The sequence below is a fragment of the Tamandua tetradactyla genome, chromosome X (genome assembly GCF_023851605.1).
Source record: "Tamandua tetradactyla isolate mTamTet1 chromosome X, mTamTet1.pri, whole genome shotgun sequence".
Classification (NCBI taxonomy): domain Eukaryota; kingdom Metazoa; phylum Chordata; class Mammalia; order Pilosa; family Myrmecophagidae; genus Tamandua; species Tamandua tetradactyla.
In genome coordinates this window covers 145,533,649-145,542,147 of record NC_135353.1, presented here as the reverse complement: position 1 = coordinate 145,542,147, position 8,499 = coordinate 145,533,649, and the positions used below count along the sequence as shown (strand labels likewise).

General features: G+C 37.8%; 1 non-coding gene across 1 annotated transcript; it reads left to right on the top strand.

The window, feature by feature from the left end:
* Positions 1-7,841: 7,841 nt before the first annotated feature.
* LOC143672232 (U1 spliceosomal RNA) lies at positions 7,842-8,005 on the top strand. Its single transcript, XR_013169701.1, has one exon. It is a non-coding gene; the product is annotated as a U1 spliceosomal RNA (small nuclear RNA).
* Positions 8,006-8,499: the final 494 nt, after the last annotated feature.

The window sequence follows — 8,499 nt, the reverse complement described above, 5'->3', positions numbered from 1 at the left end:
TGTTTGACTTAATTGGCTGGTGCTGAAATGAGAGAGCTCAATGTAGCACAGCCAGAGCAGCTCAGCATACCTCATCTCAGCACTCGCAGCTCAGCCCAGGTCCTTGAAGATGCAGAAAGAAGTCACCCCAGGGAACGTTGTTGGAACCCAGATGTCTGGAGAGAAGGCCAGCAGAGACCATCCTGTGCCTTCCCACATAAGAAAGAACCTTAGTGGAAAGTTAGCTGACTTTCCTCTGAAGAACTAACGAAATAAATCCCCTTTTATTAAAAGCCAATCCGTCTCTGGTGTGTTGCATTCCGGCAGCTAGCAAACTAGAACAGTATCATTATGAATTTATGGATTATAGCGTATTTGATGTGTTTTAATAAATTCTAGGCATTGTTCTTTTTAATCCTTAATTCCTGTGTCATTTTTATGTATCTCTCCCTAGCTTTTAAGCTTAAAATTTTTAAATTTATCTTGAAAATTCTTTTTCCAAGATATGGAATTGGCCATTTCTTTAAGCAGCTGTGGTTCTTTTTAGTAGGAAATGGTATTCAGAGAAGACAGTCTAGATGTTAGGGATGCTACTTGCAACTGGGCTGTCAATGATTCTTGATTTTTTTTTTACTGGGCAGAGCTAGGAAATACAAGATTTTAGGAGGAGAAAATGACTATTTGGTTCATTCTGAAATTTCCATTCAAATTGATTTATATAATATTTCTCTCAAGAGGAAATTTTGACTCTTGATATTATTAAAATTACTTATTTACTTCATCCTACTACATGTATATTATAGTAGGTTGAATCATCTTAAATTGATATATTTGCAAATCAATAATTACAGAATATGATTAATTTCATGACTTGATGTATGCATCTGTGTGTTTATGTGATATGTATGTGGTTTAATTTCAAAATAACAGTACCGGTTTTAATACTAACAAAAAGCCTACTGAATGAAGTTTATATCTTTGATATTCTTTTCACCTTTGGGATCTAGCACACTAGGGTTGGTAAGTCAAAATACTGTGTTTAAAAGTTACTTGAAATAATTCTTCTCTCTGTGGTTATGCCACCGACATGATTCACAGGTCATTTGTTTCTGTTTCTATTTTATTTTTATGAATTTCTTCTTTTACTTTTTGATACAATGTTGTTTTTATAATTAAATTATGTAAGGTATTTATTTGGTTCTTAAGTCAAAATTAAAAAACAATGTACATTCAGAGAGGTCCTGTTTCCATCTCTGTTTCTTCACCCATATTGTCATTCTTTCATTTATAATAATTTAAATTTATTACTAAATAATTGTTGCTTTTTGAAAAACATAAGTAAATATGTAAATATTGATTTTTCACTCAATTCCAGATGAACTTTTGTGTAGTGAACATTGTCTTCTGACTCTCCTTTCTTCTTTCTTTCTTCTTTCCTTCCTTCCTTCCTTCCTCTCTTCCTTCTTTCTTTCCTTCTTTTGCACAACAACAAATCTTGAATCCATAGAAATGTACAGCAGTTAAACTACACACCACACATACACACACACGCACTGCATATAGGTGTACCACGTTTTTCAAATGGTGCACTTTTGGTGGACCTTTGAGTGGTTTGTGTTTTGCTCTTACAAAGAGTGCTACAATAAATACCCTTGTGCTGAAGTGACCAGCCCTCCTAATTTGCCTAGGACTGGTGAGTTTCCTGAGTTGAAGGACTTTCCATGCTAACACCAGGAAAATCCCAAGCAAACCAGAATATGTTGGTCACCGTCTCATGGGAACCCATCTTTTTAGGGGGTATTGATATTGCATGAAGTTGGATTTTCCTATCCAAGTACATAGTAGGTCTTTCTATTTATTCATATACTGATTTTTATCCTTAAGTGTATTAAAATTTTTTTTTCATGTTGCTCTTGAACATTTTCTATTAGGATTATTTGTAAGTCATTTTTCTTTTTGATGCTACTGTACAAGAGATCTTTTCTATCATTACACTTTTTAAAATTGATTTGCGTTTTCATATAATCTATAAAAGCCGTTGATTCCTATATATTTAACTTTACTTTCCATCTCCAAGTGGTGACCAAGCATCCAGGCATCTCCTTCTCATAAGAATGGCTTTTCCCCAGGGCATCCTCAGATCCCTTCCTGGATCCCCTCTATCTGGCCTTCCAATGAACAAAGAGAAAGAGAGTAGAGAAAGAAGTTCTCACTTTTTAATTGCTTCATCTTGGAAGTGACATATCACTTTTCCTCATATTCCATTGGCTACAATTAAGCCTATGTCCCTACCTAACTGCAGGGATATTGGGAAATAGAGCCTTCATTTGTGGTTAAGAAGGAAAGGAAAACAGTATCAGTCTTTACCTCAACACTGCACTAGAAGATAGTTGCCACAGTGCAGGGATATTTCTATTTTTTGGTTCTTTGAAGAATCTCAAACACCTTGAACAACATCTATGAAGTGGGTTCTCAAGAAATATTTGTTGAATAAGTAATGAATATGTCCTTAAACATGATAAAATTTATCTATCTCAGCCCCATGTGCTGAATCAGAAGGCACTAAAAACATTCATACTAAATTCAGGATCAAGGTAGAGATGCTTGCTCTCACTGTTGTTATTTAACACTGTACAGGAGATACTCTCCAATGTAATTAGACAAGAGAAAGAAAGATTTAGGTAAAATTACCACTATTGGCAGATGATGCAGTGTCATATCTGGGAAGCCCAAGAATCATTTTTTAATGTGTACAAATAATAAAAGGACTCAGTAGGATTATTTTCAGGGGTGGGGAATGAGACAAATTTTATATAAATATAAATACAAAAGAAAATCTAGAAGAACTCTGAAAAAAGGAAAAGCAATGTAAATTCTGGCAGGTTGAATCAAGTACCCCAGAAAAATGTTTTCTTTTTCTTAATCCATTCCTGTGGGTATGAACCGATTGTAAATAGGGCCTTTCAAAGATGTTATTTTTTAGTTAAAGTGTGGCCAATGGAATCAGGATGGGTCTTAATCCTTTTACTGGGGGTTTTATGGAGAATGCTACAGAGAGAAAGCCAAGGAGAAGAAAAAGCTGGAAATCAACAGAACCCAGAGAGAAAGAAGATGCTATCATGTGTATCACCATATTAAGGACCCAGGAATTGCCAGCAGTCAGCCCCCAAATGCCAGTCTTCAGGGAGAAAGCATCTGAATTTTGGACTTCTCCTAGCCTCAAAACTGTGAGCCAATAAATTCCCAATTTAAGCCAACCAACTTAGTGGTAATTTTTTTAATGTTTTTTTTTTAATAGATTCCCCTTTTATTTATTTATTTTTTTTTTACATGGGCAGGCACCGGGAATCGAACCCCGGTCCTCGGGCTTGGCAGGCAAGCATTCTTACCTGCTGAGCCACCGTGGCCTGCCCGTTAGTGGTATTTTTTATCACAGCCAGGAAATTAAGGCATAGGGGAACTAGCCCTACCAGATATGCACCAAAAAAGATTCAGTAATTAAATCTATGTAATATTGTTATAAGAACAGAAAAATGGGGGTAAAAATTTTAGACATAGACACCAACATACACATAAATTCAATCCATGAAAAATGTGGCATCATAAACCAGTAGTGAGAAAAATATTAAGAAAATGGAGTTGGGAGAACTAGATAGCAATGTGGGAAATAAAATAAAGTTGCATACACAGTTTGTACCTCCAATCAGGGTTAATTGCAAACAGATCAACATTTAAAGGTGCAAAATACGAAAGCATAAAAGTACCCAAAGAAAACACAGGATAACTTTTCATTTAACCACCACAGGGAAAGAATTTTCTAACTATAAAACAATATCTAGAAAATATGGATAACTTTTACTCCATATAAATCAAAACTTTTGCTTCACAATTCTTTCATCAATTGTAACAAAGGCACCACACTAACGCAAAGCGTCAACAATCGGGGTGAGTATATGGGGGCATTGTATTTCTTACATGACTTTTTTCTGTAAGCCTAAAGCTTCTCTAAGTAAAACAATAATAAAATAAAATATGTTACTAGAATAAAATTTTTTAAAAAACATCCATGGGACTGCACAACAGAAATATTGACTCCTAAGTTAAACCATGGACTATACTTAATAGTTCAATTATAAAAATGTGCTTTCATCAATTGTGACAAATGTACCACACCAAAGCAAAGTGTTAATAATAGGGTGGAATATGGGCACCTGTGTTTTATGCATGATTGTTCTGTAAACTTACAGCAGCTATAATAAAAAAAAATTAAAAATTAAAAATAAATTAAAATTTTTAAATGGATGAATTTAAAATGGGGAAATAATTTGTATTTATGTCACAAAGGAAGGATTCAATCTCCCTAAATATAGAACTCTCCCAGTAGTTCACAGGGCATTCTCTTTTCCCTCTCTCTTATGGTGTCTTGGGCAAGTATCACCAAACTATGACCCTCAAGCCAAATATACCTGGGGCCCGGTTTTGTAAATAAAATTTCATTAGAAAGCAACCACATCAAGTTTGTTGGTGTGTTGTCTAGAGAGTAGTTGTGACAGAGGCTGTATGGCCCAAAGCACCTAAAATATTATTATCTAACCCTTTACACAAAATGTTTGGCAACTTGTGGTCTAGGGCATGGTCGGACTGCAGATGAGGAAGCACACAAAGGTCAATAGGGGCATAAAAGTTGGAGAGATTGGTCAGGTTACATTACGGATAGGGTGATCCTACACTCGTCAGCCTGGGCAGTGCCCCCTTACCTTACACTTAGTATTCCTGCACACCCTTTCACCTTCCAAAGTGCCCCAGTTTGAAAGATAAATGATATGCTCACGCCTATTAATGCAGACCTTGAATCTGAGTAAAAGAACTTTAACGTTCGTGGATCATTTTCAGTTAGAATATTCCGGATTAAAATGTGGAGAAGTGAGTGGTGAAGTTACCAATTAAGAGGCTATAAAAAGAGGAGACACCCGAATTAACTGGAGCCTTGTAAACTGACTGAAGCCAATTTAAAGTTTGTTTTTTTGCAAACCGTTAAGTATTTTTGCCACAGATGTGTAGCCTCCATATACCATCAGATTGTACATGAAAGCCAAGTCTGTTAAAAGTGGAAGGCTCATCCGGGGTCGAAGGGTAGCTCAGTGGTAGAATTCTCGCCTGCCATGCAAGAGAGCCAGGTTCGATTCCCGGCCCATGCACTTCCCAAACAAACAAACGAAAAACCAAAACGAAAAGAGAAAAAGTCCACCAATGGTGCTGCAATAAGGAAATACTTACATGGAAAAAGAATGAAATGTGGCATACACAGTTAGAGCAAAGCCGACCAAATCCTGCCAAACATGCAAACGCTTGGCAGTGAACAGACACAGCCTGTTAAGAAGTTCCAGCACTCTGCCCTTTCATTCACCCTGACAAGTAGCTTGCGTGAAAACTTCACTGGAAGCACAGGAGAACCGTGTCCTAGTGGCCGCATTCAGCTAACCTTGGGCACCAGACCACAGGACATTTGGTGAAAGCGGCACAGTGGGCCAGATGGAGCCGCACGTGATCAGAGTTTGACCTGCTCAAACAGTGGTGGTGGTACCTGCTCATTAATGGCTAAGCAGTGTGCGTGTGTATGGAACACCATTCACTGCACCAATGAAAACTAACTTCCAATAATGTAAATTAGCAAACCTTCTCTTGAAGCTGAGACACCGCCAGCGCCTACCCCACCCCCAAATCTGAATTCGTCGCTGGGCGTGGCTAACGTGAGACACACCAAATGGGCTGAGGAGGTAAAAGATAAGATTCATTTATGCCAACAGGAGAACAGGGAAACTTCCCAAATCTACCTCCCCATGGTGATTTTTCAATTGGCTTTTATAGTCATGAGAGACAAAGAGAGATGATCATCTTGAATAAATGGTCACGGGGATCTGGAGAACTTCATTAGGTCCTTATCTCAGTTATTTACTAATGCCTTTAGAAGTCACATCTTTTGTGACAACTGGGCATGGTGCTGCCATGTCTGGGGCAATAGTGAAAGCTTGTTCATATCTGGGTACAGACTTTACATTTACATATTGCTGCTCTGGGAGACTAAGCTCAAATTCACAGTTTGCTTACAGTTTTAAGGTTACGTTTAAAGGGTGTGTGTGTGTGTGTGTGTGTGTGTGTGTGTGTGTGTGTGTGTGTGCGCGCGCGCGCGCTTGGTTTGGTTTTCTGGCATGTGCAGGATCTGGGAATTGAACTCGAGTCTCCAGCAATAAAGGCGAGAATTCTACCACTGAGCTACTCTTGCACTGCCCTAAAGGTTGTTTTAAGGTTAGGTTTAAAGGCAACTACTACACTTGAGTTGCCCTGGTCTTGGAAAACCAAAGCCAGAACAGAAAAGCATACTCTAATTAGACCATTGGAATGCTAACTAACCACCTGAAGTGTGAATTCCTAGTTAGGGCATTTCAAAGTTAACCAGCAGTGTAGAGTTAAATACCATTCTCTATGCCAAGGTATACTAAACTAGAGATAACAGTGCAGGTCTGAACTAAGGGTGCAAAAGTGTGGCCTTTTCTAGCTGACCCAAGTCTCCTGAAAACCGAGCACAGGAATGCTTAAACTGAGATTGCATTTACCCAGATAAAACTCAAAGAAGCATCTGACAGGATCTGAAGCTTGCTGCTATTATGGTAATCACCTGTCCACACGTGTCTATGAGATCCTGCCAGAAAGTGAGGGCTTCAGCGTCCACTGGAGCATCCTTCCAATTTCAATAGTAGCTCACTGACAATGCGCACGCAATAACCATTTTTTGAATATTTTAAAATGTACTGTTGCTGATTTTCATCCTGTGTATGTATATTAAGTCTCCTTTGATTGGTACCAAGGCTAGATACACTTGTTTATGTTAGGATTCTCTGTGATCATACTCATCCTAATAACTATTTTGAACTTTTTCTTGTCTTCTACTACTGAAAATAAGAATCTTTGAAAATATATAAAATATTCTATTTCATACTAGACATAACTTGAGATGTGATCATTTTATTAATTTATCTCCCCCACTACAGAATGCTGTGAAATTTCCACACTCCGTTTAAACTTCCATAGGCATCTGTTCGAATGTAAATAATTCCCAGGATACCTAACTTTCTTTGATGATTTACCCCAATTTGAAACTAATTATTACCAGTTCTTAATTGCAAGACTTAGTTACAAGAAAAAGACGTTTTCCCTGATTGTAATTCAAATGTTATTACTTGTAATTTAGCATAGAGGCGTGTCCTACATCACTTTTGATAAAACTGAATGATTACTAATGGCAATCAGTTTAGCAATGGGTTGACCAATGGATACCTAAACTGAATTTGAGAAAGATCTTTAAATTTTGTGGGTTTTATTTGTACTGGTGATTTTAGGCAGTACCAAGTTACAGTAGCAACTCTTGTGGGAAAAATTCTAAGTTATATTTCTAGGAGCAGGGAGATTGTAGTTTTAGCATGGACTCTCAGAGGATATGACGAAAAAGTTGAAAAGGCAATGGAATATAATGAAAAACCAAATTCAGAATTTAGAATGACAATTAGAAGACCATTACTGCTTTTTAACTGTTAACACTTAGCTTCTTTTAGACTCGGCCTCCTTTTATTTAAGGATGGGGTAATTATACCTTACAAAACTCACAGGATTGTGTGTTTTCCAATGACATAAAGTGTATGTTAATTTCATTCCTTCTTTGCAGTTTCCTCCATATTTTGAGCCCAACTCTCAATTCTTATATTGATTACTTTGTTATTCTCCCTTCTTGTCTTACAGGGAGGAGAAGTAGGAGATTAATTTGCACACACACCAAAAAAAGAGGAACAGATAAAGAATGATAATAGACACTTACCTGGCAGGGAAGATACCATGATCACGAAGGTGGTTTTCCCAGGGCGAGGCTTATCCATTGTACTCTGGATGTGCTGACCCCTACGATTCCCCCAAATGTGGGAAACTCGACTGCACAATTTGTAGTAGTGGGGGACTGTGTTCATGCTCTCCCCTAAAAAAAAAAAAAAAGAATGATAATAGATTAATGGGCATTGCCCCGTGTGATGATTGGGTTCAGTGTCAACTTGGCCAAGTGATGGTGCCCAGTTGTCTGGTCAAGCAAGCATTGGTCTAACTGCTACTGCAAGGATATTTCATGTCTGGTTGATAAACCAGAAAACTGGTTTATTAAATCCTCAGTCAGCTGATTGCATCTGTGATTGATTACATCTATGATCAGCTAAGAGTTTGTCCTCCACTACGAGAGAATCCAATCAGTCGGATTTGAAGACTTTTAAGGGACAAGAGAGAATTTTCACTGCTTCTTCAGTCAGTGAACCTCTCCTGTGGAGTTCTTTGAAACCCTTCATCAGAGTTGCCAGCCTCGCAGACTGCCCTACAGACTTTTGGTTTTCGTGTTCCCACAGTTGTACGAGACAGTAAAGTGTCTAAAACTCATATTTGCAGATATCTCCTGTTGGTTCTGTTTCTCTAGAGAACCCTGACTCA